The sequence below is a fragment of the Silene latifolia genome, chromosome 6 (genome assembly GCF_048544455.1).
Source record: "Silene latifolia isolate original U9 population chromosome 6, ASM4854445v1, whole genome shotgun sequence".
NCBI lineage: Eukaryota > Viridiplantae > Streptophyta > Magnoliopsida > Caryophyllales > Caryophyllaceae > Silene > Silene latifolia.
In genome coordinates, this window is record NC_133531.1 from 91,239,765 (window position 1) to 91,250,007 (window position 10,243).

Below are 10,243 nucleotides of genomic sequence, written 5' to 3' on the forward strand. Positions count from 1 at the left end.
ATGAGTATCAAAATCGCTCGTTTCAACCCAAAAGAGTACATGGGTACAGGTGCGCCAATCTTGCTTGATAATTGGCATAGAGATATGGAGAATATTCTGAATGTGGTTCATTGCCCTGAGGACTTTAGAGTGGAACAAGCGGCGTTCTACCTGAGAGACGCGGACGGAGAATGGTGGGATAAGGTTAGAGAGAGTGCTTTATACCTATATGTGAAACAGGGGATGTCTTCTATACATTGGAGTAGGTTCAAGAAAGCTATGCGTCGAGAGTTTATGCCGGAAGATGTGCGTAGTAAGTTGAGAGAGGAGTTTGATGATTTCAAAATGACTCCGGATATGACGGTGGTTGAGTACTATCACAAGTTCAATGAGAAGTCTAGGTACGCAGAGGATATGGGGTTAAGTCAGGAGAACTTAACGTTGAGGTTTGAGATGGCTTTGACACCTAGGATCATGGAGAAGCTGCCTGTAGGAGTCCTTAATGATGTTAAGGAAGTGTATGAGTGAGCCGGGAGAGTTGAGAGGTTGGTCGAGATGGCCAAGGAGAATAGGGACAGAGGTTCTGAGAAGAGGAAGGCTGAGAGTGTGGGTGGTGGTCAATCTAGTTACAAGAGGGGTGGCCATAACTCGGTGAGGGCTTACTTTTCGGGATCGGGGTTTAGTGGTGGAGCTTTCTATGGGCATGGCCGCGGTGGTGGTAGTAGCATCTGGGGGTATCTTGCGTTAACTGTGGCGATATGGGCTATAAGAGACATGAGTGCACCAGTGCTGTGAGCAGGGGTTTCCAGAAACCATCGCAGGGGAGTTTCTCTCAGGGTCCATCTCAGAGCTATGCTAGTAACATGCCGTCTGGGTCGTGGAATAATCAGGGTGGTCAAAACAACAACAACAACAGTGGGGCTAACCGCAATGGCGGTAATTCATATCAGAGACCAGCAACGAACAACAACCAGGGGTCGGCTGCTAAGCCATCTACTTCTACTAGTACTGTCCAGAGAGGTGGACAGAAGACCAGTGGCAAGCTTTTCATGATGGAGAAGAAAGCAGCTAAGGATGATGCTCACGTAATCACGGGTACATTTCTTGTTAATGGTGTCTTTACCTTTGTTTTGTTTGATTCGGGGGCGTCACAATCTTTCGTATCGTCAGGTCATGCTAAGCTTTTGGGTTTGAGAGAGTTTGAGTCTGTAAAAGAGGAAGTTTTTATACAGTCGGGGGAGTCTGTATCTTATGGGAGGTTGTATAAGGGTGTGTCTATGATAGTTGGGCAGGTTGACCTACCAATGGACTTGTTAGAGTTTCCTATGGATGGTTTTGAGATGATAGTTGACATGGATTGGTTAGGTAAGTATAAAGCTAGAATAGATTGTCACTAAAAGAGAGTCTCTTTGAGAGGTCCTAAAGGATTTAATGTGTCTTATCGTGGGTTTGTTTTCAAACCCAAAGTCAAAGTGATTGCAGCAATGACATTGAAGTCTTATCTGAGGAAGGGGTGTCCGTTGATCCTATGCCATGTGAGAGACCATAGTATGGTGAGTTCGACATTTGAGCAAATACCAGTGGTAGGAGAGTTTCCAGATGTTTTTCCGGAGGAGATACCGGGTTTACCACCAAAGAGGGAGATAGATTTCAGTGTGGAGTTGAAACCAGGGACGGGACCAATCTCTAAGGCCCCGTACCGCATGGGTCCTAAGGAGTTGGAAGAGCTGAAGAAACAGCTGGATGATTTGATTGATAAGGGATACATTAGACCTAGTGTATCACCGTGGGGAACACCAGTTCTGTTTGTGAAAAAGAAAGATGGGAGTTTGAGGTTATGCATCGACTACATAGAGTTGAACAGAGTTACGGTGAAGAACAGGTATCCTTTGCCAAGGATAGATGATTTGTTTGATCAGTTGAATGGGGCAGTGGTCGGGCTAGCTTTATCATGTGTATTATGTCGTTGTCACTACCAACCAAAACAATATTTATAACTTCACAAACTACTCTTAGTAAAGAAGTTAGTAAAGGTCGGATCCCAAGGGACGGGTATTGATTTAAGATTTCAATTACAAGTAGCTATTGTTGGGAAATGTGTCCTCAACAATAGTGCGATCACATGATTTAAATATCATTATTAAATCTCATTTTAAGAATACATGTGGGATGTAATATTTTGATCCAATTTGGTCCACACATATCGGTAATGATTGGTCGACTAGAGATTGACATTACGTAGATGTGCGACGGTGGTGATCGATTGATCCCCTTAGGTCATACCTATAGGGAAATACTCTTAATTGATTATTTAATTAATCGTATACCGATACGAGTTAATTAAATTGCTTAAAATTGACGGATGATTTTGTGAGTATAATTTACGTATCTTATTGTAAATATGATTAAATGAGACACGGTCTAAGTAATCGAATTGTTTTATTACTTAGATGAAATTATTGTTTACATAAACAATTGAAACGGAATGAATAAATTATTATAAATACAGAATGTTGTAGTTTATAATTTGGAAACATTTTTGGTACGAGTAATTACGAATTACTAGTCGATTTTGTAAATGACATATTTTATGAGTATGTTGATTTTTAATATGATAAAAATACATTACATTGTGACATGTTATGTAACATGTTACATGTGACAAATTTGACAAATGACAAAATAAAATGGATTCTCCATTTTATGCTTAAAACCGAAAATAAGGGTGGGAGTGTATTGTTTATATTGTGTTCTTTATTTTTAAATGGAGACACAATCATAACCCTAGGTTGTAGGCTTGCATGCCTAGTCTATTGTGAAGAGCAAAAATGAAAAATATTGGGCAACCTACCCAAGCCATTTTTTCGGCCAAAAGAAAAGAAAAGGAGAGGTTCTTTTTCTTACCATTCATTCATTCATTCATTCAAGACAATAATTTTCTAGAGTAAGAAAATTAATATGCTCTCTACATCTTATGAGATTTCTAGAGAAATAAACCACACAAAATACTCCCTCTTGACCGAAATTTTCAAGAGAAAAATACAATTTATTTTGTGTCAATTTTATAGTAAAACTAATATTATTACTAGATCTAAATAATATTGGTTATTATGAGTTTCCTTGGGTATATGCTTTTGGGAGGGATTCTATATTTGAATCCTTGTTCTTCCATTTGGAGAGCTCAAGAACAAGTGAGTAGGAGAACTCACTTGTGCCCATATATCCGAAAATCATATGGTGAGATAAAGATTTCTTCTCTATATTTTATATTGTTTGCATGCATAAGATCATTTATTAATTTTATGACAAATTAAAATAAAACATATATGAATATGTTAAGTATATAGATCTACTTTTCCTTCAGCTATGTCTTAGGGTGTCACAAATTGGGTTGAGATGAGGTGTAATATAAACTAATCAACAAGATGAATATAAATTAATGAAAGCAATTAAAGGGGTTTGTAAATAATTGATTAAAAGCACTAGGCTGTCATGGGTTCATAGGAGATTCATGGAAATAGATCATACAAAAACGTTCTAAATTAGAAGCAAGCACTTATTGTTGTGATGGGATCGAGTTAGTGTATATCTTACAATCCCTAAGAAGATTTGGGTCTCGGAGTCGAGTCGTCTAGACTGTACGACACCTACAAGTCGACTTAGTCTCCTCCTATTCAACTCTATGCATGGTCTAACAAGGCTTGGGTTGGTTTATGTTTTACAAGCCTCATTGAAAAGATAAGAGATGGATAAAAAATATAAGGTTTCATAGTCTAACATTTCATCAAACATAACATGTGCATAGGTTGAAATCACAACAAGCAAGCAATTTAATTATGAAAACATATTAGATTAAGCATAGATCAATCCCCATGTTTGTTTCCCCTAATTTCCCATTAACTCTAGCTAAAGGACTACTAACTCATGATCAAGTTTAACATGATAATAAGGTTGTCAATCATACTAACAAAGCAAAAGATGATGAATAAATGATGTGATTTAACAATAATTAAGCAAGAGTAAAAGAGATTATACCTACTTGATATGATCTAAATAATAAAGCAAAGAATAATAGAAGTAAACTTGATGATTGATGGAAGGTTGTCAATCCTCCAATAAACCCAAATAATCTTCTAATTACCCAACTAAACTAAGAAAAATTGAGAAATTAAGGAAAGATTAAGATGTGATTAATATTGAAATGTGTATTACAACTTTGATTAAGACTAAATTAAGAGAAGGATTATGATAAGATGATAATTAGAATGTACAATGGGGTATTTATACTAAAATTAAGTACAAGGATTAGGGTTACTAAGGGCTTAAATGACGATTAAGACCCTAAGAAAAACTTAACAATCTTGCTCATCCCGAGGGACATGCGCGGATCGTTCTGCAACTCCCACCAGGATCCGCTCGTCCTCTTCTGAAGCACGGCTGGTCCTGTAAGAATATCCGCTCGGATTGTCTAGGAGACGCTCGCATAATGCCTCTGGGACGCTCGTCCTGAGCTCAGGCCGCTCGGATCGTGGCACAGAGTTCTCCTCTTGTTTGGCTCCTTAACAATCCGCGGGGATCGTGTTGGGGATGCAAGGATTTTTTCATCATTGCCCATTTCACTTCATTCATTTGCTTAGGCCTCTAGTGTCGGTCTCCTTTTTTATGTTTGGTCATTAGATGTGATCCATTTAGCTCCATTTCGCTCCATAAATGCAAGGTTAGCGATCCTCTCCTACCAAGGACACAAAACCTCAAATAATATGCAAAATGGGAAGCTAAAGATCAGAAATGACCCTACTATATGCTAGAAAGCATGGGAACGAGGTTAATTCAGCGACTAAATGTGCTCAAATATGAGTCACATCAAACATACCCAAACCAAACCTTTGCTCGTCCCGAGTAAAGAGGTGACTAAACCTATGACCTTTATTTAAACTAGCCTACTAATATAGCCGATATGAGATAATTAGTGGGTCTCACTCTGCCCCTTCAACTCACAACAAGACATCCATGAGGTAGGGTGCCTTCTTGCAAGGCAAAGTGGGTCTTGTGAAAATGGCGATACATCCAAGCATTAAGCACACAAAACAAGTAATGGATGCATCTACAAAAATGAATGGCCACTTTCCTCATCTAAATGGCGGAAATTATCTAGAAGGGAAGCAATCTAAGGGTACACACTTCATTATAGATATGGTTTCTTCAAGTCACTAAGCTTAGGAGAATACTAACAAATCACCTCCAAGTTGTGTCAAGCTAGGGTACCTTCGTCCTCAATTGCTAAGTGATTTTGTCAAGAGTAGACTCCTTATGGTGTTAGAAACACTATAGGATCGCGGAATTCCCCTTCTTGGCTAGACAAGAAGAAGGGTCGTCCCCTCTCCACCATGCACAAAAGTGGGTTCAATGGAAAAAGGGATGAATGTGTATTTTTGAGTTTCGTAATGGGAGTTTGCATTTTATTTTGTTATTTCCCCCAATTTCTTGATGAATGGCGAAGTATGGACTACGATTCATGACTGAACTCTTTTGATATTTGTGAGAACATAGTAGAAGGTAAAACTAGTGGGGTCTACTTGAGAGGTAACAAGACGGGTGTTTTGATCCCCTTGTTTTGGAATCGGGTATAATTGGTACTCGAGAGTTTGGCCAAACATAGACTAGGACCGTATTATGATCTTCGTCCTACCATAGGGAATTAGATGTCAGTATCGTCTGATTATCTAGAATGTGTCATATTGTTGATTCACGGGCGTTCCACCGTATTTGTAATTGACTTAGCTATAATATATGTTGCTATACTTGTCATGTTATCTACTATAATATAGATTTCTATAGCTGTACTTGTCAGGTTGTTTCCTATGGTATAGTTACTAACTGCTACGTGAGTTCCATTTGTAGTGATTTAGACATAACTCTCCTATCGCCATGTATTTTCACCCGCATTCGTATAATTGTTTGTTTACCATAAAATATGCTGCATGAACTTGTATTTTGTGTGCTAAATGTTGAGGCATCTAGTGAGAAACCGTTATTCGGATTGGTGCAGGTTGATATTTCGAATATTGGATGCTTATTTGTTCGGGTTGGGTTAACGAGTGAGCACACGGACGAATGGTCAAAGATTTAATTAATTATTTTTGATAGTTATTTTACAGATAAACTAGTATTTCGTAACTTTTCTATTCTATGTAATTTAACTATTCATTTTGAGTTTAACGAACCGGGTTTTCTATTTACTCGATAATTCCGCTATCGGGCGAACTTATTTAATTAAAATTATTAAATTTTATTATAAACGTTATTTTAAAATATGGTTTGTTACAGTTGGTATCAGAGCCTAATCGCTCCCAACACTTACTCGGAAACCCAAATAATATGTAAACAAATTAAAATAATTGTATGAGAGATGGGTAGAAACCATTAAGGACATCCTTCTCGTTCGATCTTAACTGAGTAGTAACGTGTAGTGGTGGAAATAGTATTTCCCCCGCTTAATAACTAATTCACTTGGTGCTACAGATGGTTAACGTTAACAATAATCGCAATGGCCGCAACCTGGAGATTGAGAGGAACCGACTTCAGGAAGAAAGCAATAGGCTTATGCAAGAAGCCCTCATGAAATTGATGAATGATAGAAACAACAATGATGGGAACTAGCAACGTACTCTTATTGAACGTATTGATTGCCTTCGACCTCCTAGCTTCCATGGGGTGGTTGATCCAGTAGCACTGGCAAACTGGCTTCGTGAGTGGGAAAAGTTGTTCATTATTCATGAAGTCCCAGAAGGCCGTAAGGTTGATATTGCTGCTCATTACCTGAAGGAGGATGCTGATAGATGGTGGGCAGTGGCTCGGGGTACTGCTATAAATAAGCCCGGATTTGGTTGGATCCAATTCAATAACATGCTTAATTTGAGGTTTTACCCTCAAGAACTTCGCATGAGGAAGCAGAGAGAGTTTATGGATTTAACTCAGGGGTCCATGTCGGTGCAGGCATACACTGAAAAGTTTAATGAACTTGCTCTGTTCGCTGGGAACATCATTCCGACGGAGCAAGATCATGTTACTTTTTATGAGCGAGGTTTCACTGCCACTATCCGCACTCATATTGCTAGTGCACCGGCTGAGACTTTTCAATTCGCTTATGATCGTGCTTTAAGAGTTGGTGGTGCAGTTGAAGATCTCACCAAGGAGAGTAACAAGAACCAGTCTGGGAAGAGGCCTTACGTACCACCTCCCACCTACCAGAATCAACAAAAGAAAGGAAAGTCTGATAACCGGCCTGCTGTGAACCGGGACTTAGAACAACCAAAGAAGGAAATGATATGTTTTACGTGCCGGAAGCCATTTCATAAAGGAGAGGATTGTAAGGGGAATCCTTATACCTGCTTTAAATGCAATGCTCAGGGTCATAGGAGTTTTGAGTGCCCACAGAAACCAGCTACCACTTCCTCTATGACTATGTCATCTGGAGTCACTACAGCTCCTAAGGTTGGACGGGTGTTCGTTATGAGTCGAGTTGAGGCAGAGGCAAATCCAGAAGTTATTACGAGTACATTTCTTATCTGTGATCTTCATGCTCTTATTTTATTTGATACGGGTGCATCCATGTCATTTGTGTCTTATTCCTTCGCCGAAAAGGCTACTCTCACTTCAAGTACCACCGTGGATACTGCTATATCTTTACCCACGGGGGAATTCATTCCTTGTTCTACTCTATTCCGGGATGTTCCCATCTCCATTGCGGGGTCTATCCTTCCAGCCAACTTAATTCAATTTCATCTTGCCGAGTTTGATGTCATCTTGGGCATGGACTGGCTAGCTATGTACGATGCAAGATTTCAATGTCGCGATTCTAGAATTCTTTTGAAGAGCCCATCGGGTGCTAGGATAACTTATAAAGGTGTGCGAGTGAAGCAAGGGATCAAGTTGGTGTCAGCCATGAAGATGGCCAGTATGAAGCGAAAGGGGTATGAGCTGTACTTGTGCAGTGTCACTGATTTGCTAGTAACTCCCAAGTTGGAAGAAATCAGAGTGGTTCGTGACTTTGCTGATATTTTTCCTGATGAGCTTCCCGGTATTCCACCTGAAAGGGATGTAGAGTTTACAATTGATTTGATTTCGGGGACAAGTCCGATTTCCAAGGCTCCTTACCGCATGGCTCCAACAGAAATGCAAGAATTGAAGAAGCAACTTCAAGAAATGATCGAGAAAGGGTTTATTAGACCGAGTGCTTCACCATGGGGTGCTCCAGTGTTATTCGTAAAGAATAAAGATGGTAGCTTGCGTCTTTGCATAGATTATCGCGAGCTAAACCGGGTAACAATTAAGAATAGGTATCCTTTGCCGAGGATTGAGGATTTATTTGACCAATTGAAGGGTGCAAGTGTCTTCTCTAAAATTGACTTGAGATCGGGATATCATCAGATTCCAGTTAGGAAAGAGGATATTCCTAAAACTGCTTTTAGATCCAGATATGGCCACTATGAATTCAATGTGATGCCGTTTTGGTTAACCAACGCCCCAGCTATATTCATGGACCAGATGAACTGTACCTTCAGTGAGTACCTTGATAAATGTGTAGTCGTGTTTATTGATGACATCTTAGTCTACTCTAAGGATGAGATGGAACATGAGAGACACTTGAGGATTATACTAGAGACACTTCAGAGACAAAAGTGGTACGCTAAGTTCTCTAAGTGCGAGTTCTGGCTAAGTGAAGTGGCTTTCTTGGGTCACGTAATTTCGGGTGAAGGCGTTAAGGTGGATGCAGCTAAGATTCGAGCAGTGATGGATTGGAAGAGTCCAGTTAATGTAAATGAGGTAAGAAGCTTTTTAGGTTTGGCTGGTTACTACCGTAGGTTTGTAAAGGATTTCTCCAAACTGGCTAGGCCAATGACTCAGCTACTAAAGAAGGAGTCGAAGTTCATTTGGACTGAATCCTGTGAGGAAGCTTTCGAGGAGCTTAAGGAGAGATTAACTACGGCTCCAGTTTTGACCCTTCCTGAGGATGGCATTGATTTCGAGATTTACAGTGATGCCTCCAAGCTAGGTTTAGGGTGTGTGCTCATGCAGCAGGATAAGGTGATTGCTTATGCTTCAAGGCAGTTGAGGGTTCATGAAGTGAATTACCCAACCCATGATCTAGAGTTGGCAGCAGTAATTCACGCTCTTAAGATTTGGCGTCACTACTTGATTGGAGTACCATGTCGGGTGTTTACAGATCACAAGAGCCTAAAATATATCTTTACTCAAAAAGACTTGAACCCGAGACAAAGAAGATGGTTAGAGCTAGGAAGTGACTATGACATGGAGATTCACTACCATGAAGGCAAGGGTAATGTCGTTGCTGATGCTTTAAGCCGGAAGGTGGAGCATTCTGCTAATTCTATCATAGTCCTGCCCGATGAGTTGTGTAGAGAATTTCGGAGAATAAATTTAGAAGAAGTACACCCAGGGGATACTCGTTTGTCAGCTATGGTGGTTGAGCCTGATTTATTTCAGGAGATTAGAGATAAGCAAAAGGATGATGTGATTTTAGGAGGTTTTAGGGTGAATTTGAGTCAAGGAAAATCTCCAGGATTCGAGATTGATTCTGATGACGCTTTAAAGTTTCAGGGAAGGTGGTGTGTACCTAACGATACTGAACTTAAAAGGAAGATTATGCGGGAGGCGCACATGACACCTTATTCTGTACATTCGGGGGGTGATAAAATGTACCAGGATTTCAAGCTAATGTATTGGTGGCCTAACATGAGAAAAGAGATAGCTGACTATGTGGCTCGATGTCTTACATGTCAAAAGGTGAAAATTGAGCATAGGAGACCCATTGGTCTGCTGAAACCACTGGAGATTCCGACTTGGAAATGGGAATCGATATCTATGGATTTTGTGATGGCACTCCCTAAGACAGCTAGAGGAATGGATTCTATTTGGGTAATTGTGGACAGGTTAACTAAAAGCGCTCATTTTGTTCCCATGAAGGAGTCGTGGAGCCTACAAGAGTTAGCCAATACATATCAACGCGAGATCATCCGGTTACATGGAGTACCGAAAGATATTGTCTCCGATAGAGATCCTAGGTTTTGTTCGCAATTTTGGAAGAAGCTTCAGTTAGCTCTTGGTAGTGAATTGAGGTTTAGCACGGCATTCCACGCAGCGACAGATGGATAAACTAAAAGAACATTTCAAACTTTAGAAGACATGTTAAGGGCTTGTACACTGGAGTTTCACGTGGGTTGGGAGAGGAGTTTACCTTTGG